The sequence below is a fragment of the Pan troglodytes genome, chromosome 12, assembly GCF_028858775.2.
Source record: "Pan troglodytes isolate AG18354 chromosome 12, NHGRI_mPanTro3-v2.0_pri, whole genome shotgun sequence".
Classification (NCBI taxonomy): Eukaryota; Metazoa; Chordata; class Mammalia; order Primates; family Hominidae; genus Pan; species Pan troglodytes.
In genome coordinates, this window is record NC_072410.2 from 82370804 (window position 1) to 82395274 (window position 24471).

At 37.3% G+C, this 24471-nt stretch overlaps 1 protein-coding gene and 1 pseudogene across 22 annotated transcripts in view; both read left to right on the forward strand.

Annotated features, from left to right (window-relative positions):
• Positions 1-22838, forward strand: part of LOC129143111 (peptidyl-prolyl cis-trans isomerase NIMA-interacting 4-like) — a 69449-nt pseudogene extending 46611 nt beyond the window's left edge.
• SLC8A1 (solute carrier family 8 member A1) overlaps positions 1-24471 on the forward strand; it is a 414873-nt gene that overhangs the window by 137232 nt on the left and 253170 nt on the right. The gene's annotated exons all lie outside the window — the stretch shown is intronic.

Below are 24471 nucleotides of genomic sequence, written 5' to 3' on the forward strand. Positions count from 1 at the left end.
GGTAGAGAGCTCTCCATGGAAGATTTGTTACTCTGGAATTACCTTTCTAGTTTATACTGATGAAGCTAGCTTTGGTAAATAAGGAAGATGAAAATATAAGGGGCTCCTTTTTAGTGGATAATGACGAGTACTTTTAAAAATGGCTAGTCTGTATTTTTAGTGTCTCAATTCTTAAAAAAAGTCCTTAAACATATGTCATCTTTGGTCATTCACAAAGCAGTTGAAATGGTTTATTATCACCATGTGGGATCAGCCTCTAGAATAATCTTTTAGAGGCTGTATCAGGCCTGAGTGTGTGTCAGGCCAGGCTGGGAAAGTTATTGTTCTTATTCTGTCTGCCACCATCACCTTGATTCACTTTATCACCAACAAAGCTGGATTTGGGTAATAACTTACTAAATGGTTTCTTTACCTAGTTCTTTCCTTTACAGGCCTATTCAGGGGCAGGTTAATTTCCCTTGCTGTAATCAAGTCACCCCTATGCAAAATGTACAGTATATAATTCCAAATACATACATATATATACACACACACCCACACACCTGAATAGCCTTAAGTCCTTTCCATATATAAATTATTTTTATTCATTTCATCTTTTCTTTTTTAAATTTTGTTTTTGTTTTTAATATAAATATATATATAAATACAGAGACAGGGTCTCCCCATATTTCCCGGGCTGATCTGGAACTCCTGGGCTCAAGGAACCCATCTGCCTTGGCCTTCCAAAGTGCTGTGATTACAGACATGAGCCACTGTGCCTGGCCTTATTCCATCTTTTCTTTAAAGTTTTCCTGTTCACCTGAGCACAAAGTGACTTCCCTCTTCTCATGAGCTGTATGACTTTTGGCTTTAAAGAGCTCTTTCTGTAACTTAACATTTTTTCCTGGATGTGTGGTTTTAATCCTCAGTGGATTTGTGTGTGCTCTGAGGGTGGAAAAGTCCAAACTTTACCTCATTGCATCCTGTGTTTCACACTGGGTCAGGCAAGGAGTGTATCTGATACCTCTTCTCAGATTTCTTGAGAAGAGCACGTGAATTTATTTGCTCTATCAAGTTGCCTTCTAGTCCATTTTATGCGCACTTGTTTGGAAGATATCTGAAAGAGAATAGCTAAACCTATTGTTTTTGGTGCACTGTCAGGGAATATGGAGCACAAATGGCAAAAGATGGGGGAATGGAGGGTGCAGATACATACAATGAAATTCAGTACTCTCATGCCACCTGCCATTAAGCCTTACATGAATATTTTGTTTATCTACTGTTTGTTTTTAGGAAGGAAAAAGTGGGAATTCTGAGCCTCAGATCCAACTGTGCTATTTGGCTAAGTTACTCAAGTTCTCTCAGCCTTCATTTCCGTATGTGTAAATTAGATAAATTAGTACTATTCCACTGGATTGTTCGGCAGGCTAAATAGGGTTATGTAAGTAAAAAAACTTGAAAAATGCCTAGCTTAAAATAGATACTCAAGAGATCTTAGTCCCCACCTCCCACAACTGTAAATTAGTCTTGGGGTCATTGTAGGGGGAAGGGGAAAGAGGGTGACTATAACTTTTTATTTAAGTCATTATTCATATCGGCATTGAATTATAGGCTGTAAATTTTGAACATGGGAGATTTAATCACAACTGTGATGATCTATTTTTGAAGAGTCATGCTTCTGCTGAGATTGACCCTGGCAGAGGACCTGTGGGTGGAAAGTAGGTGTAAATCATTCAAGACAGCTTTGTATATTAGTAAAGAGATAGAATCACATACCCAGAGATAAATTTAATTTTGCAATTGACATTCACTCTTTTGTAAGCCACTTTTAATATGACAACAACACAAAACCTGGTAAGAATAGCCTTTTAAAGAGACATCCTTCAAGGCAAAAAATACTAATTTTGATGATTATAAACATTTTAACATTTCTGGACTTCTTTCTTCAATTTATGGCCAGGGACATAGTTTGAATTTTTTTTTCCGCTTAAGTTGGTTGGGTACATTTTGACAGGGATTGCAAGGCTGCTGTTGGTATTTTGTAAGAATTTATTTTTTTCCTTTGTATTCCCGTAATACCTCTCTTGATAAACCATCAAGGATTTCTCTTCTATTCATTCACTAGTAGAGTGAGGCAATTTGCTATCCCTCCCTATGTTAAGACCAAAGCCAGAGATAATGACTTTCCACTGTTACACTGGAGACATGAGTCAAACAACAAAATACCATGGTATAAGCGATGGCTTATTAACTACAGGGGAGGAAGTATCTTCTGCAAGATTCCCTAGAACCCAAAGTTAGCCTGAAAGTGTCTTCAACATAGAAAGAATGCAGGAAAATGTTGCAATTTCCAAGAATAGTTGAATACTTTCAAGAAACAGTCTTTCTAGCCTAAAGGCCAAAAGAAGTAGAGAAAGGAGACAAAAAGAAAGAAGTCAACCACAAGAAAAGTTAATTTTGCTTGCCTTCATGGGGCGGTCAAGCCCACAGAATATGGAATCCAGTTGTTTTTGATGTTTGCCATGGTAGTATTATCTATGAAGAAAAATCCTCAGCATGACAAACAGTGAGATTTCCCAAAGGGAGAGGAGTTTGTGGCTTCCACTTAAAAAGGAAAGTGTCACGTGTACTTGTGTAAAGTTGATTAATGCTTCTTACTTGTAAATTTTGCCAAGGTTAACAGAGCTCTGTGGTAGAACACACATACACCAATTTAAGAGACACAGCAACTGGGTGTTTATTTTTTCTCCCCCTCTTCTTTTCTTTTTCTTCCCCTTAGGATTTCTGTGACCATATATAGCCATGGCATCAGTTTACATTCTGGAGGATTAAAGTTTTCTGTTTAGATTCTTAGAGGAAAGTCTAGGGTTGAATGTGATTATTATAAATATTTCTTGATTTCTGGTAGCAAGCTATCTAATCTTTCCTGCATTAAGAGGGGTTTATCATAATTTTCTTCTTTTCAAATTACTTGGCCTTTGCAGCTGTCCCTTGGAAAAGCATTTCATTTGCTCCAAAGAGAGTAAACAATGCTTATAAATTAAGTCATGGGTAGGATGTTACATCCCAGTTCCATGTACGAATATAGTCCTGGTTTTTTGTCTCAGTGCCTGGCCCAGGAGACCAACTGGGGACCTGGTTCTGTTGTAAAACCGTGTTGTCTGGCTGCAGGGCTGCTGCCACAGCAACAAGAATCAATGATGTCACAGCCTCAGAATCTGCCTGCCAGAGATCGGGTTTCCAGAGGATATGATCAACTCTTTCTGCTGGGAGACAATTTTGCACATCCCATCTCAAAGACAGTTTAAACCTTTGTTCTCTCTTGTTTCCTCTTTAAACATATGTGTCTCTGTTCTATCTCCAAAATCAGATAAAATCTCATAATAGCAAGAGCTAGGATTTATTGAGCATTCACTATGTGCAAGTTGACTATGTATTGTGCTTTACCTTCATTAGCCTATTCAGTCCTCACAAAAACCCTAAGAGATAGAAGATACTAACATCTTCTGTGTTTTAAGAGTGAGGACCCTGAGCCTTGGTAACATTGTAGTCAAGCTTTGCTAGACATCAAAGCCTATGTTCACAGTGAGAAACTACTGATTTTCCCTGTCAGATCCATGAGAGTCAACAGGACTGCCCCTGGCCTCTGCCTAACACCATTTTCTCCCCCTTCTTACCTAAAGTCCACCCTATTTCTGAAGCTGTAATGTATATTTGAAAGGCAACAATGAAGGGATTTAACTTGAGCAATTTGCTTTTACTTTATCAAAATCTTAACCCCTACACTGAAAGGAAAATGTGAGCCTGTACTAAATCTAGACTTTCCTGTGAACACCTGAAATGAATGCACACAGGGATCATTCCAGGGGCTGGGCCAGGGACCACCAATATCATACTAAGAAATCCTTGAACCTTAGGCATTATTTTGCTAGAAAAGATCCCTTCTAGTTTTTGTCCCCATGTAGCAAAACCTTTCTGAAAGTAAGAGAGACAGCCTCTTAGGTACCCCAAGTCAGAAAATGAAATGTAGGTGGTCTTTATAGAAATGAATGTCTAGGGGTACCTTCAAATAGCAACTAGTGTACTAAGTCATGCTAAATAAAATGCACTGACCTTGGCATCATGAGCTTTGGGGTTTACTTTCTCAGTGTCTCCAGTTACTTCAATAAACCTTCAATTTCCTTATTTGTAAAATGGAAATGATAATAGTAATACAGTGTTAGTAATGCTGATAAGTAAGAATACAGGTATGAAAGTGCTTTGTAAATTGTAAAATACTGGAGTTGGTATTAGTTTCATGAGATACTGACTCAAGAATACAGTAGAGGCTTTCTTTGCTTTTTTGTAATATATTTATTGAATTAGTGTCATTTGTCAATTTAACATATTTTATAATTCATTATTCAAGTTAAATGTAGTTTTGGCAGAAAGCTCAAGTCATTCTGATAAGAATAAGATATCTAAGAATTGCAATTTTTTCCAGGATGTTTTGTTAGACGCAAGAATAGTTTAGCCTGTCAATTACATGAGAAAAAGCAAAGTAACTTTAAAACAACACTAGGAAAGTGAGGCCAACACCCAAGTCTGAGGCAAGATGAAGGGGAAAAGAGAAAAGAGGCACCAGAGAGCCTTTGCTATATAAGAAGTTGGGGAGAAGGTGGTGTGGGTGCTGGAAGAAAAGTTGGAAATGTAAATTGATTCCCTAGGGATCTGGTGTCCTGTACCCTGATTAGTTTCTAGAAAAATGTCTGAGCTCTCAGAACTCACCAACTGAGGTTATGGTTCTAGAAGAAATTCTGTAAGGGTGATCACTCCTGCCCACGCAATGAATGACTCACCAACAAGCGTACAGAAATGAGACCTTTTTCCTTAATTTTAACTGGTATTCTGTGTTGAATCTGTTGCCTAGATTATCTAGAATTTACACATGTGAAGCTATTAAAATGCCATGTCTCCCTGTATTGTGTTTGCTAAGACTAACAGCAACATATAAGATTTTACAGTTATCTCAACTTCTCTCCATCTTCTGTGGTCTTTATTTTATAGATCTTTATCTTTACAGAAATATTACAAAAATATTAAAAACAAAGAATAAATTTTGAATTATGTGTTCAGTGTATTTAAGCATTTTTTTTTTATTTTTTTGGTTTTTTTTTCTTTTCTACACCAGCAGTGGTCATAGGAAATTCTTTTTCATGGTGTTCTGCTCTCAGAATTGGCTGTCAGGCCCAACCACAGATGATTCCTCAATTGGCTCTGGCCAATGGCTCAACAATTTAACTGGAAAGACATTTACAAGATCTGCTAAAGAAAATCCAGTTTACTTGCCAGAATGTTGCTCCCTGCATACTCCATGGTATTGGTACTAACAAGTATTGAAATGGCTGATAGACATAGATGGACAGGACATTAGAGCTGGCTAATCCACAACCCAATAAGCATTATTTAAACAACTAAGATTTGACTGGAGTACAGTAAAACATCCACAGACAACTGGTGGATGAAAAACAGACAGAACTCTTAACATTAGCAATGGTAAATCTATTCATTTTCTCTTAGAGTGGAATTCTTGAAGTTCATGCATGTTAACAAGAGAGATTCTATGCTGATACTTGTTTCCAACTTAATGCTTTATGTATTCCGCTAATGGTTTTCATATCCCTTAACACTGAGGTTGCAGACACACTAGAAACAACCAGCTCAGATGATGGCGAGGTGAAAGTGGTAAGAAATGCAATAATAGTTTGCAAAAATTTTCTCCTATTCTGTAGGTTGTGTCTTTACTCTGTTGACAGTTTCTTTTGCCTTGCAGAAGCTCTTTAGTTTAATTAGATCCCATTTGTCAATTTTTGCTTTTGTTGCAATTCTTTTGGCATCTTTGTCATTATATCTTTGCCCCAGCCTGTGTCCTTAATGTTATTGCCTAGGTTGTCTCCTAAAGTTTTTATAGTTTGGGGTTTTACATTTAAGTCTTTAATCCATCTTGAGTTAGTTTCTTTCTATGGTGAAAGAAAGGGGTCCAGTTTCAATCTCCTGCATACAGCTAGCCAGTTATCCCAGCACAATTGATTGAGTAAGGAATTATTTTCTCACTGCTCTTTTTGTCAGGTTTGTCAAAGGGCAGATGGTTGTGGGTGTGTGGTCTTATTTCTGGGTTCTCTATTCTGTTTTATTGGTCTTTATGTCTATTTTTGTACCAGTACCATGTTGTTTTGGTTACTGTCACCCTGTAGTATGGTTTGAAGTCAGGCACATAGAGGGGAACAACACGTATTGGGTGGGAGGAAAGAGAGGATCAGAAAAAAATGACTACGGGGTACTAGGCTTAACCTGGGTTTTGAAATAATCTGTACAACAAACCCCCATGACACAAGTTTACCTGTGTAACAAACCTACACTTCTACCACTGAACTTAAAAGTTTTTAAAAATCACAGTAATTGAAAATATTTATCAATTTTAATAAGAGGAAGATAATTCTGTTTTTTTAAATAAAATTAGTAAATCCCAATTCTTGTAAATAAAAAGTGGTAAATCCCAGTTCCTCCCAATAAAATTTACATACAAAACATTAAACAGATAACTGAAAGACTTAGGGGTTCAGAAGAAACTAAAATAGGTTCATTAAAACTCCATGTTGAAATGAATTTATTTTTATTTTTGGTAGGGTTACTAAAGGAATAACTTTGTTTAAAAATTTAATTTTTGCAAAAGCGTTGAGAAAATCTTTTATGATATTATTGTAAATACAAAGGGAGCCTATGGCCTAGATGTTGAAATGAATTTTCTGTAGTTAGACATCCACAAAAAGTTTTGATAACTGGTTAACCATCAAACCATGACTGGTCCTTAGAAAAAGTGTTAGGGATTCATCCTTAGTATCTTCAACGTTTTTATCAATGATTAAAAGAAGCAACAAGATAACTGCTTAATCAGAGCTACAGATCACAAAAAGTTGGGAGGAATATGCAAATGTGCATGATAGATTAAAAATTCAACATGTTCTTAACAGGCTGAAACACTTGACCTAAACCAAAGGTTTAAGATTCAGTGGGGAGAAATATGAAGGACTGAATTTAAGTTTTTGAAAAATACCAAGTGTCCTGTAAAGATATGGAAGACCTGGCATGCTACCAGTTTTTGTGAACAAGATGTGGGGGGTTGTGTTGTCTTCAGTCTTCATGTGAGTCAGTGGTGTTATGTGGCTGTGAACAAAGCTAGTGTAATCCTAGACTGCATTTTAACAGAAGGGGTGTATTCAGATCCTGAGATGTTATTGTCTCACTACATGTTGTACTGGATAGGCCACAGCTTGAGTATTAGATTCCATTTTGGACCCACATGTTCAGATTTCATTGACAGTCTGGAGGCATCTAGATGAGATGGCGAACAATTATGGCGGAGCAGCACACACTGATGACACATGTACGTTTGTCTCACTTGAGAGTGGGTTGTCGGTTTTCAATAGGGCAAGGAAAATACCTACTGTATAGTTTGGTACATTGTGTTTCTATTGGAAGAAACAGTTTACCAATACTTATTATAAAAGAGCAGAGGAGGAACAAATACAGGTAACTCAGTCAGGGAAAAAAGGGATGTGTGTAGCGATACCATGGGTGCAGAGGGTGCAGCAAAGATCAGCGAAGTGTTAGAATATTATAGCACAATGGATGTAAAGGTGTCAGTCAGTCAGTGTCAGGGAATTCCAGGTTGACTAGGGAACACAGGCAGAAGAACATTCTGAACTATAGACTCAGTATTTGATGTCTAGGAGACAAATGGAAGCAGAGACTAGGAGGCAGAACAAGGATGCCATCTGCCTGATTGAGCAAGAGTTAGTATGAATCCTTTGCAAAGTGACAGCTTGTCTTTGGGGATCAGCACACTGGCAGGTTGGGGGCTGGCCTCTCTAGGAAGATCTTATGACTCTTTGGTTTTTATGAAAAATCCCTATGAAATCACCCAGAACCTCAGTAGTTCATTTTTTTGACAACCACACCCTCAAAACTTTAAAAATCAGATGCTGAAGGTTAATCTCAGGTGGAATTTTAAGATGCTTGCTTTTAATATACCGAACCTAAAACTAAAGATGAAATCCTGTTCAGAGGATGTTGGATTGATTCAACTTGTAAGTTGCTGCCATGGGATTGCTGCCACATTCTCTTTTTTAAATTTCTTGGCGATGGCAAAATATCCATAAAATGTAAAGTATATTTTCATCAACATTTTCAAATGGCATTTGTGAAAAAAAAAGCATAAGAATACTCAGAAATAACATTGTAGGGAGATCATATCTCTGTATGGAACAGAGATAGTAAAGAAGGTACTGGAGTTAAAGGGCCAGAAAAAGACCAAATTTTTGGTCTGTGTTTTCCTCCAAACCATCTAAATGACCTTGAGCGAGTTATATAATCCTCTTTAAGCCTGTTGCCTCCTCTATAAAATGAGGATAATTGCATCTACAGAACAGCCTATTTGTGAGGATAAAGTTAGAGAACAAACATGGTAATTAGCATTTATTTCACACCTTAAAATTTATAAAGCATTTCTGACATATTATTCCATTTGTTCCTCACGATAGCCTTGTCAGGCAGCTATCATTATTGTGGGTTTTATATTCTTATTTTTCTGGTGAAGTAACTTCTTCCAAGATCACACATTGGCAAAACTGAGATTAATTTAACATATACAACATTAACACTTATTTTGTGACTACCATGTGTCAGCACTAGTTTAGCAAGCACTAGCAACTGTAACATAATAAAACTTAATAATGTTAAAAAGTTAACATTGTTGAGTGCGTACTATATGTTGTTCTAAGTACTCATGTGTATTAGCCCATTTGACAGTGCCCTTATGAGGTGGGTGCTCTTATTATCCCCATTTTACAAATAGAGAATGTAGAGATAAAGGAAGCATATTCATCACCAGTTTTCAGGTAGCTCATAATGTACAGAAGAAGAATGAAGCCCTAGTTCTCTGGATCCAAATTTTTTTTATTCTTAATCTTAAAAATGATTTTTTTTTCAGACAGGGTCTTATTTTGTCACACAGGTTAGAGTGCAGTGGTGCCATTATAGCTCATTGAAGCTTTGAACTCCTGGGCTTAATCAGTCCTGCCTCAGCCTCCCTAGTGGCTGGGACTACAGGCATGCACCATCATGCATATATATATTAATGTTTTGTAGAGATGAGATCTTACCGTATTGCCCAGTTTGGTCTTCAACTCCTGGCCTCAAGCAATCCTCCTACTTCAGTTTCCCAAAGTGCTTAGATTATAGGTGCTCGCCGCTACACCTGGCCAAATAAGCAAGTTTTAGACTGACAAGTTAAATGCAAATGAATGACATGTTTGTGTGTGTAAATGTAGGTATAGACAGGTCATCAACCAAACAGAAAACCTGACCCATGCCTTCTCCATAAGAAGGAATATTTCTGAAGAAAGCTTCCAAATGGGATTCAGAGCCCTTCACCTTGCCCCCAACCATAGTGATTCTTGAGCAGTGCTGTTACTTCTAAGAGTACAGAGGGTATAGATTGTTAGGTGAAAAGTGAAATGGGCAGTTAATTATTTCTCTGTTATATGTGAATACCAAATATTCGGATAATTGTAAACACATAAATCACTGATTTTATTTTCCACAGGTTATTTTGATGTTTGGATGTGTAAAGATATAGCCCTGAAGCAAATGCACAATAAATTAAGTATAAAAATATGATATGTCAATGTATAGCTGATAGAAGGACCACCAAATTCTGTGGTAGAAAGTCTGAATTCTTGTCCCACTTTCATTTTTTTTTTTGGTTTAGTCATATGTAAAATGTGGGTATAATATCTTTCCTGCCTACCCTGTGGTTTTCAGAGGTTCAAATAAGGTAAAGCATTTATATACACTCTAAAAATGGTAAAGTACCATAAATAACTCATGGAGAACATGGCCAGTGTGGGCCAGTCCCAGAGAGGGATCAGGGTTGAAAGAATACATGCCATGCAATACAATAATACCATAAAATAACTCGGTTCTTTACTTGATTTCTTGATTAGAGAGACATGTGCCCCAGCAACAAATCTTAAAATCCCTCTTTTTGTCTTCCATCTGTTATCTGCACACACTCCAAAGCTGTTCCCTGTCATTTCTCAAAAAAAAAAAATTAAAAGAAAAAAATTGCAGAACTTTCACTTTCTTATCCTCATCACTGTATTCTTTTCTCCTAACTTTCTGTTTAAAAATAATTCAAGAACTGGGGTGACAAGTAACGGCTTTCCAGGAGGGCAGGCTTCTCTTTAATGAGCAGAGGGAAAGAAAGGCTGAAAATAGAGTTAAATTTTTTCTCATTAAATATTAGTAAATGAATGGATATAGTAGTACTAACAGCTGGTACATTTCTCATCTGCCGAACAAAAGGGATCTGTTTATCTGAGTGTGGAAAAATAAAATTGAAAGTATTTTGTGAAGACGTGTGAACAGAGCAAAATAATTGCCTGGGGAGAGAACAAAAAAAAAAAAAGGATTCAATTTTATTAGATTGTAAAGTTTTCATAGAAATCTTCTAATTGTTTTTTTGTTTGTTTGTTTTACTTGCCATACTTTCCAGCTTACTGTATTTACATTTTTAATGAATCAATAAAGTGTATTACCCTAAACATACACACACACACAAACACACACACAAACTCGTAGTGATTGCACAATTCCAGTGAGTTTGAAATGTTTGAAACTTGATGGCTTAAGAGCTATTTTTCTCTAAATTGTTTTGTTTCTCTATGTTCCCATCAGTTAATTCATATACTGAGCATTGAGAAAATAATATCAGCTGATATGTTTTTATATGTTTTGTTTTAATTATCTGATACTTCTTTAAAAATATCTGAAAAGTGTGCTATACTAAGAGCAAATACTTATCAGGCAGTTGCACATTTTTACTATCCTATTGAAAGAAAATAAAAGCTTTGTAATTAAAAATTGGCTATAGTGATATGAGTACAGAGGTAACATGGTGAAAAAACATCCAGGGTTATTCTGATTAGCCCTTTTTTTAGACTGCTTACATTGTGCTTTCATTTTTTTCTCCCCGAAGTCAGAGGCACACATGTAAATGCCACTAAATAAATCAATAAATAAACCTCCCTTGGAAAAACGTCTTGCGTAACTCAACAAGCAAATAATGTGACTGTTCAGAGTCAATCAGCCTTAAAGAAATGAATGTTATAACTCAGGGCCCAAATACAATGCTGTATTTGCGTCAGTAGGCACAGTCCTCATAACAACTGGTTATTAATCATCCAAGCGAGGCGATGTCATTATTACCTGCCACAAAGGGGCAAATTTAAAGGAAGTCTTTTGCTCTGATGGGCTTATTTGCATGCATATTTTAAGAAACGTATTGTCTGTGGTATAAATAAATAACTACTGAACAACTGACATAATGGTAAGGCATGGTTTTTTGAGTTACTGCTTCAGGGTAGCTTGGGATTTAATAATAATGATAGCTTTTGTTTTTAATCATTTACCATGTGCCAGTTTATTTCTCATTTATCATCTCTAATCTTCACAAGTGCTCCACAAGTGAGTTTGGAGGTCTGTTTTGTAGCTTACTTGCATTTACAGCACATAGTTTAGTAGTGACACAAAATAACTGTTGAAGTAAATGTTAGTGCTATCATCATCATCATCATCATCATCATCATCATCATCATCATCCCTGCAGTGGTTCTTTTAGAAACCACTTCAGAAAAAGGGAAAGGAGGCACTTTTTATTATCAGTTGTTTCTTAGTCTTTTGTCAATGAGCTTTAACTTTAAATTAAAAAAATAAAGCATGTTGAATGAATCTTATCTCTGAGCTTAACTTATATGGTGAAAAATGATTATAAGACTCATCTAATACCAACCTTCAGTAGTAAAACCTTTTTCATTCCTCTAGATCAGATGTACAAATTTGATACAAAAGAGTTGTAAGCTGTAGTCCTGAATGAAAGCAGTACCTTCTAGGGGTGGTGGGGAAATGATTATGGATATTTATGGGGACATGTTATGGACATACTAGGGACTGAGGAGGAACAGAAGGGACATTTAGTCAGAACTAAGGGGCTAGATAAACTGTATTGCATGGGGTAGTCTCAAATAACAAAAAATTTCTTTGAGTTCTAGGTCACTCTGAGCATTCCCAAGAAATCCACAGAAGTACAAGTTCAGTTTATAATTATGAGAACACAGAATTTAACTTGTACAAAAAGATGTAGTTTTTACAATGTTTTAATTTGTACTAAATGTTTGAGGGATGCAACTATGATGTAAATTGAGGACAGATTATACTTTATTTGGTTTATAAACTTACCAAAATTTATTCCCAATTTTGGAATATTATACCCACCCAAGGCAACAACATTTTGTGATATTTGAGTCACCAAGACAACACCTCTGTATTGATTTGCAACTGTAATTGTCACATGAAGATATATCATTTTTATTAACATAGTGTATTATTAATGATTAAATGGTAAGTGGTGTAGCATTTTAAAATATTTTGAATTTGCTACCCTATATATTAAAAAATTGTAGCACAATGATGCATTCTTTCTTCCTTTCTTTATTTTGATAGTTGGTAATTTGTCTTGCAAGTGTTATTCCTACTTTAAATTGAGATTATTTACCTGTATACCTTTTTAAGTACAAATAAATCTGGGCTGTCATTATTTATGCTAACACTGGTTTTGTTTCCCTGGAATCTATCTTTCTAAGTTTTTTTTTCTTTTTTTCTTTTTCCATTTTCCAGTACCTATTAGACAGAATGGCTTTCAATTTTTTCTCTTACTTCCAAACTTAGTCATTATAAGAAGATGTAGGCCAGGCGCAGTGGCTCATTACTGTAATCCCAGCACTATGGGAGGCTGAGGCAAGTGGATTACTTGAGTCCAGGAGTTCGAGACCAGCCTGGCCAACATGGTGAAACCCCATCTCTACTAAAAATACAATGATTTGCAGGGCATGGTGGTGCATGCCTGTAATCCCAGCTACTCAGGAGGTTGAGTCAGGAGAATCACTTGAACCCGGAGACAGAGGTTGCAGGCAGATTGTGCCACTGCACTCCAGCCTGGGAAACAGAGCAAGACTCTGTCTCCAAAAAAAAAAAGGAAAGAAAAGATATAAACATCTGACTATCTAGCATAATTATTATTGAAAAATTATGCATTTCAGTGCATAATATTCTCTTGTAAATGAATTTATTTCTCATTTATATTAGAATTTGGGCAGAGGCAATCCTTCCTACCCGATACGTGTGGCCACTTACCACATAGGGCATTTGGTCTACCTCCGTGTGTTCCCAGTGACTGCAGATGACATCATTCAGTAGAGAAGCATCGTGCTGCTCTTAGTTTATAGGCAGTGAGGTACCCTACAGATTAGACCACCTCATAATGAGTTCTTGATTGCACTTCAGATTGTCTTGATGGGGCACCAGATGAGGTTCCTTTGTATGAAATGGCCAGATACTGAACATGTTCTCAAGTGTTTACAATAATATTAAGACTATTCCAAAAAAAAAAAAAAAAAGGTTCCTTCAGGAGCTCTACTAATGTGCATAACAATTTTAACGTATTGGAAGAAGTGAAGTGTTCATATATAGACCCACATGTGCCCAACTGATCTTCCAAATCATAGCAGTAAGCCCTCCTACATATCACAATTGAAAACTTTTAAGTAATTTGACACTTGAAGTAACCGGCACACATCAAATGCCTGGATGTCTGGTTTTAACCATCCTGTTCATTATGTGAACTCCTAGCAAGCACTGATTGCCTAGTGTGCTTAGAGAGTATCTTAGCCATTAAACTCCATTCATGAACAAGGGTCTCTTGAATTCACTGTTAACACCCGACTGCCATGGTTTCTGCTGTTGGGAAATCTTCAACTTACTAAGTCCCTTTCTTCACCTCTTTTCTCTACTCTATCTGATGTCATCATAGACAAATGATAGCTTCCTGCTAGTGGACATTTAAAGACTCAGGGTAAATTTGCTCTTTTCATGGAATAAGATCCACACGAGATCTACAGGCTCTTTTTGTGCTCATTTTATTCTGACTCTCCAAATGTCTGACTCACAATTTATCCTTGAATGATTTTCTAGATTTACAAGGAGGTGCCCTGATAAACCACAACACTGTGTGGCCCCAGGAGAGGGTGCTGGACCAATGGCAAGAGGGCAGACCTTGCCCTAATGCTAGGGAGATCTTTGTAAGAACTAGAGTCTCATGGAGTAGTGGGCTCTGTCTCATAGTGGTTGAGAGTGTGATGCAGATTCTAAAATTAGGTTCCTTGGGTTTGTTGCCTTTACAGCTATGTGACCTTGGGCAAGTGACTCAACCTCTGTATGCCTCAGCTCTGTGTACCTTAGTTTCCCAGTGTCTAAAGTGAGAGAAATCATAGTATCTATCCTGTAGGGTTGCTGAGAATGAGGCATAAATAATACAAGCAAAGTGCTTAGAACAGGCTGGCACACAGTACATTCTCAGGAAGTGTTAACTGTTCTTGTTATTCAATAAGGTAGAGGATAACCACCTGTCACAGATAAAGGGCTCTTATATAAATACCTGTTAGCCTAACCACATATAAATATATAAACTATGCCTAATTCTATTTTTAAAAAGCTTTAACTTAAATGTACTTGCTATCCAATATATTAAAAAACAAATGGTAGCATGATGATCCCAAATTTAGATAAGCAAGGTTGGCACTTGGCTCTACCTCTTGGGAGCTGTTTTAACCTTTATTTACGGAGTGCCTAGCATATGCTGGACAGTGTGCTGGGCATTAGGAATAGAGTGGAGGGGCAAAATAAAAATGGTTTCTGTCTTCATGGAACTTCAATCAATTTTGAGCCTCATTTTACTTACCTCTAAAATGGGGATAGTAACATGACCTTGTAAGGTTTTTGGGATGATTAAATAAATGAAACACATAAAACTTCTGGCACATGCTAGTGGGCACTAAAGAAACATTCTCTTTCTTTTCCATTTCAAGAGCAGCCCTACCACAGACTCTTGCACAGTCGTTACTCATTATGTATCTTTTTTTTTTTTAAGTTAAACTCTGGGTAAAAGATATTTAAAATCAGAATGCATATTTTTGATGACATGTTGATTTTTAATGAAGCCTACCTGAAAAGCTGCAGCAGCAATATTTTATCCTATGTAAAGCACACGCTTGCTTCTCACTTTGTACCCCTACTGCACTGAATCCATGCCTCTATTATAGGACTTAAATTGTGTATTTCCATATACTCTGTATCTTTGTTTTCCCAACATGATTTCTGCCCTTTGGGGTTTCTCAGTAACATACTCAATTCATTACTAGAGCCTGTTGATGTGTTTCTTCCTAAATATCTCTCAAATCCTTCCACTCCTCTTATCTCCACTTCTTGACCCTAAACCAAACTGTTATAATACAGTACACAGATCATTTTTCTCCATTGCCTCCAGGTGGCTTTTGATCTCTTTTCTACCCAGAAGCTGCAAAGATCCCGTTGTCTCTCTTCGTAAAGCCTCCCAATGCTTCTCATTGCGCTAAGGACAAAAACCCTTTTTCAGACTTAAAAGGCTCTGCATATACTTACTACCAGCACTGTCCAAGAAAAATATGAGTCATGTATGTACCTTTACATTTTCTAGGAGTCGTCTTAAAAAAGTAAAAATAAATAGGTGAAATTAATTTTAATAATGTATTTTATCAAACCCAAAATGTCCAAAATGTCATTTCAATATGTAATCAATGTATGAAATTGAGAGAGTTTCATTTTTTCACAGTCTTCAAAATAAAGTGTGTATTTTACATTTACAGCCCATATATTTTGAACTAGCCCCATTTCAAGTGCTCAATAGCTGCATATGTGCTAGACACCCCTTCCCCACCTTCAGCTTCACTTTCACTTCTTCTCTGCCCAGCTTTGTATGTTGACCTTCTTTCCATTCCTCCAATCACCGGGTTGTCTCCTGTTCTGAGGTTTTTGCACAAGCCGTTCCACCCCCATCCACCCCCACACCTTCTCCCAGTAAGCTCTCGTTTTCCTCTCAGGTACAAAGCGTCTGCTGCTCAGTAAAGTCCTTCCTACATCCCTGTTTTTGTGTGGTTCTTTGCCTTCAGTCTTGTAGAAGCATATCCCTCCTTCAGAGTGCACGCTTCAATGTGTCATTGTAAATTCATTAGTGTTGTTGTTTATCAGCCCCTGGCTGTTTAATAGACAAAAAACCTTATGAGAGTAGGAGTCTTGCCTGTTTCTTCTCAAACTTAGAATCCTAGCAGCTCCTCGGACTGTACCTAGGCCATTGTACAGATTGTTGAATGAGTGAATTAATGAATCAATCAATTGAATGGGTGAATGACTACATGCAAGAACCAAATGGTTATGCATGCATTAATTTAATTGATCCTCAGTTCAGCTCCACAAAATAAAGAGAATAAATAGGATTAGACTGGATTAGGTTTTAAAATTAAGATGTTGTTACTCCAAATCCCTTATTCTTTCCTTGATGCTTCAATGAACTAAAAAACAAAATTTGAGAGATTTCTGATATATTCACTGCCTTTTATGTTCCTAAGTACCTGAAACGATAGTACTGTTCTTTTGCTGTCAAGATGTCTATGAAAATGTCTATGTGGGCTGCAGATGTTTCTACAACGACATTTTTTAGAACATATTTAAATATAGGGCACAATGTGGTGGGTCTTTTTTTTTTGTCTTAATCTGCCCAGATTTTAATTTTAAAAATTATATGCATTTGAGAAATTATCTAAAAACCTTAAATAGCTACTGAATTTTTTTCTTGAATGAATAATGAATGAATGGGTGGATGAGTGGATGGATAAATGCTTTTCTTAGCCTTTCTTCAGTTTCCCATTCATAACAGGAATGAGGGCTAGGTCACCACCAGCACCGCCACCTTTTTTTTTTTTTTTTTTTTCTTCAGTTGCATGTATTGTTTGGCATTCACTGAGCAACAATAATTTTGTGATGGATTTCCCTTTATCCCTTTTTATACAAACACATCAGGATAAAATATCTGGCAGCACAGAGGAACCATGCAACTCAAAAACAATGATCTGTCTTCCTAGCAGCTTACGTCTCCCTAAAGTTAGGAAACAGGAAAGATGAAAAGGGGGAGAGAGAAGCCATCAACTGTACTCTCCTTAAAGAGGGTGATGTGCACTAAAGGAATGTCGTATAAGCTATGGCTTTTAATCCATTTGATTAGCATCCAGTGATGTAGCTCAGCATTCTATATGCTGGTTATTAATGAGAGGAGGTTCCTTTTTTTAAAATTATACTTTAAGTTCTCAGATACATGTGCAGAACGTGCAGGTTTGTTACACACGCCATAGTGGTTTACTGCTCCTATCAACCTGTCATCTACATTAGGTATTTCTGTGAGAAGATTACTTCTACACTGAGCACAGAAATATTACTGTTTACATCTTGTGTTTTTTTTTTTTTTTTTAAAAGACAGGGTCTGGCTCTGTTGCCCAGGCCGGCATGCAGTGGCATGATCATAGCACACTGCAGCCTTGACCTCCTGGGCTCAAGCAATCCTCCCACCTCTGCCTCCTAAGTAGTCGGGACTGCAGGCACCCACCACCACATTTGGCTAATTAAAAAAAAAAAATGTTTTGTAGAGACAGGGTCTCACTATGTTGCCCAGTCTGGTCTCAAACTCCTGGGCTCAAGGGATCCTCCTGCTTCGGCCTCCCAAAGTGCTGAGATTAGAGGTACGAGCCAGCTGACCTGTTTACATTCTTTAAGGAAAAATAAATATATTTTTGAATGTTTTTTCCATGGTATGTGACTATTATCAAAATACACTCTGCAGGTTATTTGCTCTGACGAAGCTGGAACTCTCTTTCATGTGCCTCCTACCCTACTATATCTACATTCGTAAAAGTTCTTCTTGCTGTGTTCTGCAGATGTAACTGGCAGACTGAGAGCAGTTTATTATAATTATACTCTGAATACTCATGGAGTGTTCTTGTTTATAATAGGGCAAGATGGTTGGTGACAAGAAGCAGAGAAAACATGGCATGTGCCTTGTCATTTTTTTTTATAATTGAGGCTTAAGGAGATGTAAGGTTTGCATTTCTGTAATTAAACTGGAAATATGACTGCTATTGTCTCACATTGGTTTCTCCTCACATTAACAAGGCATGTGGAAGCTGCAGAGTTGGGAGAGTTGACAGCCTGAAAAAGCAGGCCGATTTAAGTAGACATAAGTGCTTGTCTCTCTTAGCTGTGTTTTAGTCTTTCTTACATCTGGACCCTTCTCTGCATGGGGCCATAAGTGATTTTGTAAACCAACATCTTAACATTATCCAATACATTTGACAGGCAGTTTTTTTTTTTCTTGGTATCTTGGACCATAAGTGATTTTGAAACCAACATTTTAACATTATCCAATATCTTTGAAAGGCAGTTTTTTTTTTTTCTTGGTATCTTCTAATGAAAGGCAAATTTGAAAATGTATTTATAATTCAAAAATATTTGGAAGTATTCATGCGATTTTTATTTAAAGCATCATAAATGCATTATAAATTGTTTTAAAGTCATGTAGAAAAGTTGAACTAGATTCTCTGTGGTCTTTGAGAGCAGGAATTGGTTTTTCATACCTTGATTCAGTCAGTCAATCAGTCATAAATCTGAGTACTTCCTATGTGGCAGTCACTACAATTGATGCTGAGGAAATGAAGATTAAGGAATTAGTCTTCACACTTAAGGAGCAGAGATACCCTCAAGGAGGGAGGCAGGCATGTAGGAATATAAGGGTAATGTTTGATATCTGTGGAAGGAACTGTTTAACTGGGGGTGGGTAGGACACATAATCCAGACTGAGAGGAGGTGAAGCTCAGTAAGGCTTCCTGGAGGAAGAGGCATCTCAGCTCCATTTTGTGGAGAGTGTGGCAGAGCATTCAGAAAGAACAGCATGTGCGTAACCATCAGTGACTCTACCTCTAGCTCTCGTTAGGTGCTTGGCATGTCGTAGGTTCAATCCATGTTTGTGCCTGAAGGGGCCAAGGGGCAAAGCAGAGCATCAACCTTTCCAGCAAATCCCACTTAATGGGGTTTGTAGAACACCCCAGGAAATGTTAATAATTGAGTGACATTGACAGATCAGGATTTCTGTTGTTGTAAAATGGCACATAATACCAGAGAAAGCAAATGCCAAAGAAACAGAACTCTTGGGACCACTGGTGAGTTTATACTGACATTCGAATGATGACCTGGAGCAGTGGACCAGTGTTTGTTACGTGCATGGACTACAAATTAAAGCGAGCTGGATTTTGACTGGCTTAGTGACCTGGCCTCAGGGTAAACCACTCCCTAGATGGGTCAGTGTGTGGTAATCAGTAAGAGTGTGGGCTCAACATCTGTAGACAGAATGAGGATTCATGTCAAGGTCTCTATTATATTTTATAAGAGAAAACCCCTGATCTTTCTCAGGATATTTAGCTTGGCATGATAGAAGTGCTGTCTCTCCCACCCCTCCAACAGTGCCCTTGAAATGGACCAAGAAAGCCACTGGCTGAGCTAACAGGAAGACCTGTCTTCTGCAGGGCATCCCTCCTTATAGGTCAAAGTAAAAATGGAAAGTGACCTTTTAGAGTACCCCACTTTACAGATGAGTGACCTGAGCACTGAGAGGCTTTGTGACTGAGAATATCATGCATGTTGTTGTCAGAATCAAAAAATCATCGGAATCACCTTGTTAGCTGTTTTTCCCTCTGCATCAGCATTTTCCAGCATTATCACAGTATCAGACTCTTGATTGCTTTTGGGGGAGAAGGGGTTTCTGCAGCCAAATTATAGTGGGGGACACTGATTACTTTAACTCCTCCCCATAGTAAAGGCTTTTTTAGTTCTTGCAATACAAGAGCTTGCTTATCTTTATTTCATCCAGCATTTCGCATACGTATTTGAGAACAGAACAATTTTTAAAGTGCTTATTAACAGTTAATAGAAATTTTATGTCAAACACTCTTCAAAAAGCATTTCTCTATGCCTGTTCTTTATGCCACAATTGCCTCATCTTAAAGTTTTCCAGGGATATTTCTAGAGGTAATCTGAAAGGGAGGGGTGCATTATCAAGATCCTTATTATTACACATTTGTAAAAAAATAAACACTGCCACTTTGATGTAATAAGATGTGCCTAGAAATAGTTCTATAAATCACATTGTCAAATGCGAGAACTTTTTCCTAGCGTTTCCCTTTCTTTTCTCCCTTTTTCTTTTCTTAAGATTTATACAACTTAAAACACTCTGAATATTATATGTTAGAGGAGAAGACAAGTCATCCAGGCAATATCCCAAAATAGCATGAGATGTAAACTTAGAGAAGAAGCAACCCCTCCTTACTGCTGTGCTCTGTAGAGTCACCTTCACACACTTCATTCAGCTTCTGCCAAGCCATTAACTAAAGACTGACTGTGTGAATTATGATGCCTTCTAGGTCCTTTGCTCCACTGACACAAATGCCACAACCACCCCCATTTAGTCCCAAAACACGTGTAAGCAGCATTGACCTCTTACGTAGGTCAGCAGATGGGTGGGCTGTGCGCAGAGTGTGACTTGAAGGTAAAGAAATAGCTCTTTGGATTACAAAATGCCTTCTGCCAAATGCAGAAATTTAAGGGAGAATACAGATGGCCCTTAAACATATGATCACCTCAGTTATAATAACGCAAATTCAAATCACACTAAGAAACAATTTCTCTTTCATGAGATTAAAACAATCCAGCAGCTTAAAATCATACTTCATTGCAAAGTTGGGAGAAAACAAAGGCACTCATACATTTCTAGGGAGAGTGCAAAGTGGTATAGCGCATATGGAGGGAGATCTGAAAATATTTAACCTAATTACATGTGGATTTATTATTTGACTTGCAACCCCATTTCTGGGGCTCTTTCCTATAAAAACATCTGCACAAGAATAAAATGACTTGTGTATAATGTTCAACCTGGCATTGTGTTGATTTGATCAACCACTTATTGTGTGCCTTGTAGGTAAAATGGTACGCTTATTCAATATCTACTTCCCTTTTCCTCTTCCAAGGAAGACAGACCGGGCAGTGAGGAAGTAGATTCTAATCTGGTGCCTCCCTCTCCTTAAGAGGTTTACCTCTACTTAAGGGTGTGCAGGTAGCAGGATGGTGGAGCCCTTCACCGCCATCATGGATGGATTGGGAAAATGAAAATGGGACACAAGTTTCTAAAAGGATATGCAGAAGATGACTTTGGGAGAAAGAGTACAAAGGCATGTAGGCAGCATAAAGAAGGGGGCATCTGTGGATTACATTTCTTTTGTTATCTCTTAGTTTTCAGGCCTAGAATTATAACATGCTTAAAATTTACCACAGTCGACAGTTCTCACAGTTCACAGTCTCAGATCATTTTTTTTTTCCACTTGTAATATTAGAATGTTGGACTTGATGTTAGCGATGTTGTAATGAGGCATGAGAGGAGGGAGGTTAAGGTGGAAATTGCTTAATAATGGGTCAGAGCCATTTTCCATAATGAAAAGTCTACAGGCCTTGGAGAGCCTGCGGAGAACAGGAGAGGGTCACAGATGAGGCCAAGTTTTTCAAGTTGAACGATGGAGAAGGGTGGGGCCCCCAGCAGCAAGGGCTGTAGGAAGATTGCTCTCTTTGCTCCATTTTTTTCTTTAGCTGTCAAGAGTTGGCTCCTAAGGAGGCTCAGAGACATAGTTATGACAGCAAGCACATATTTGAGGAACAAAATTTGAGCAGGCAGGAGAATGCTTCCAGAAAATGTTCTCATTCTCAAAAATTTCTTTATCCAGTGCTGAAAACAATTTACCCCTTTGATTCCCAAGTAATTTCAGTTGACAATAGAAAGTTATAGGTGCACAAGGAGTAAGTCGGAAGTTGAACACAAAAGCAAGGCTGTGAGAGCTCCACCCCTTCAGGAAATCAAAGATAAGGCCTTAAAAATAAGGCTGGGGTGTGGACCTTCCGTAAATGAGCGTTATGCCCTGCCAGCTTTCAAAACCCTCCCTGGTTTCTCGTAGATGTATTAGATAAGCCACAAAGAGTTGGAAAGCTCTTACTGGATACAGACGTGACTGGAGAACAGGGAGTAGCCCACCTGGATGCAACAGACATATCGAGGCCTCTCCTTAGTAACGTAGAATCCTGGTGTTAATTTAAAGCAACGTCCTACTTCTGAAAGCAGTCAACTTGTTCGGAAAAAAATCATTTTACTGACTAAAATGTGACTGCCTCAGTAATACTTTTCAAAAGAGGCTGAGTAGGCCGAATCTTGGAGGCTAAATCCTAAGTACACATAGAAATCCTCTTCAAAGGTCACTTAAGCCACTCTTTGCCTATAGCCAAAATTACATCCAGAGTTTTACAGACCAAAGATATGTGCTATATTTTTCCTAATCTCTAGGAAATTAAATTTCACACTCAGCTTTGGAAATGAGTTTTGATGACTCACAGGCTTCTTTGAATTCCTGAGGATTATAGAAAGAGAACTCAACAAGCCTTTGGACAATGAATAGAACATCCATTTCCCAATAAAATGAATAACACGGGAAGCATAAGGTAACCATTTGAGACATTGGTTGAAATCAAACACTTCTCAATAAACATAATGGCATATTTTTAGCTTTGGAAAATGTTATTTCAGAGATAATGTTCTTAATTTTCTGGGTTAAATTTAACTTCTGCTTTTTTAATTCCCTAAATGAGTATATTCCTAAATTGAATTGTTCACATGACACACTGGCTCAAAATTGCAATACAACTGCAAGTTCCTTCTCTATGAACTCCTGTGAATGAATTTTAAAAAAAGAAAACTGGATAAATACGAAGCATTAATCTATTTATTTCCATAGGAAATAGCTTGTTACAATTTCTAGGCATAATTATTCTCTAGATTGAGTTAAGCAGCGTCCATTGGTTTTAAAAACCTTTTCATGTTTCCTTATTTTAGCTTTTTGCTTCTTTTGAATAAGATTTGGATTCTTTATGAATGCACATATACCCTGTTTTAAATAATATAGGAGTGGTCTGCTCAGAAAACCATTTAATTTGAAATTGTCATACATCACCTTAGGATCAGTACTGCTTATTAGTCTAGGTCATGGGGAGTCCCTTCAATTTGTTGGTTTGAATCTTTCATTCCTACCATCTCTACAACCTCAAATACTTAGGCAAGCTATTGTCTGTAATACATAGAGCTCTTTACTGTCTTTGTCAAAGCTCTTTCCCCTATCACTGCCTTTCTTCAATTTATTTAGAAAGGGGCAGATTTTAGTGCATGCCAAAAGTTGTTTGTGAGTTCTTGGTCTGTCTTGGTTGGAAACTGAACTAGAATATGAGTTTTCCAGCTTTTTTTTTTTTTTTTTTTTGGATGCAACATTCAGTATGCCAATCTACTTGACTCTAGTACATTGATAAGGACAGATGTTAGATTTGGAGATTAGAATACTGGAGGCATCACAAGAGGGGCAGACAAGGAAGTCTCTGTGGAAAAAGTAGTAGTATGATGAACCCCTAGTGATTGGTATGGTCTCCCTTTTTCAGGATTTCTCACTGCAAACACTGTCTCCACATTCTCCATCCCTTGAACTCACTCTTAACCAGGGAGATGGGAAACTAGGTGAGGAGTGGAAGAGGTGAGGTGTCAGGAATCATGTATCATCCACGGCGTGTTTCAAATCTGTAGTATTTGTTCATTTATTCAGTGAGAGTTTAGATGTCTACTCTGTACAGAAATAAAATTCACACTCAGTCTCTGCCTTAGGTAAGATATGGTTCTTAATATAAATAACTGACATACAAATGTTATAAAATATGATACAAAGTATGATGGGTGATCCCATTCCCAGATAAAATCCACTTATAATGCTTTACCTGAGATTGTCTAAAGTTTATTAGATATTACTTAGAATAATAATTTAATATTGCATTATAGGCAATGTGATAAGGATGAGAATGTGAAGTTTAGACAGAGCTGCCGTCATTTCTCAGCTCTGCCATATACTAGCCTCATGCCCTTTGACAAGTCACATAACCTCTTAAAGCCCCAATTTTCTTATCTATGAAATGGCAATATTAATAATATTTTCTTTACATGATTATTTTGAGAATTATAGATAATTTATATAGAGTGCCTACTACACATTCTGGCTCATTCTAGGCACTCAAAAAATGGCAGCTTATACTCCATAGATTAGTGACGTGCCAGGCAGTTTTTGTGCTTTTATAATTTATAACATCTTTTAGCTTTTACAATAAAAGATATACTTATATAAGGTTAATGTTAAGACAAATTTACACATAGAGTAATAATTCAGCCATACATGGAAATGCCTTTTTTTTTTTTTTTTGCTTGTCTGGGTGCATGAGAAGTAATGCTTGCTTGGGGCTATTTTAAATGCACAAAAAATTATTTGTAATTTGATAAATGCCATTTGATAAATGACA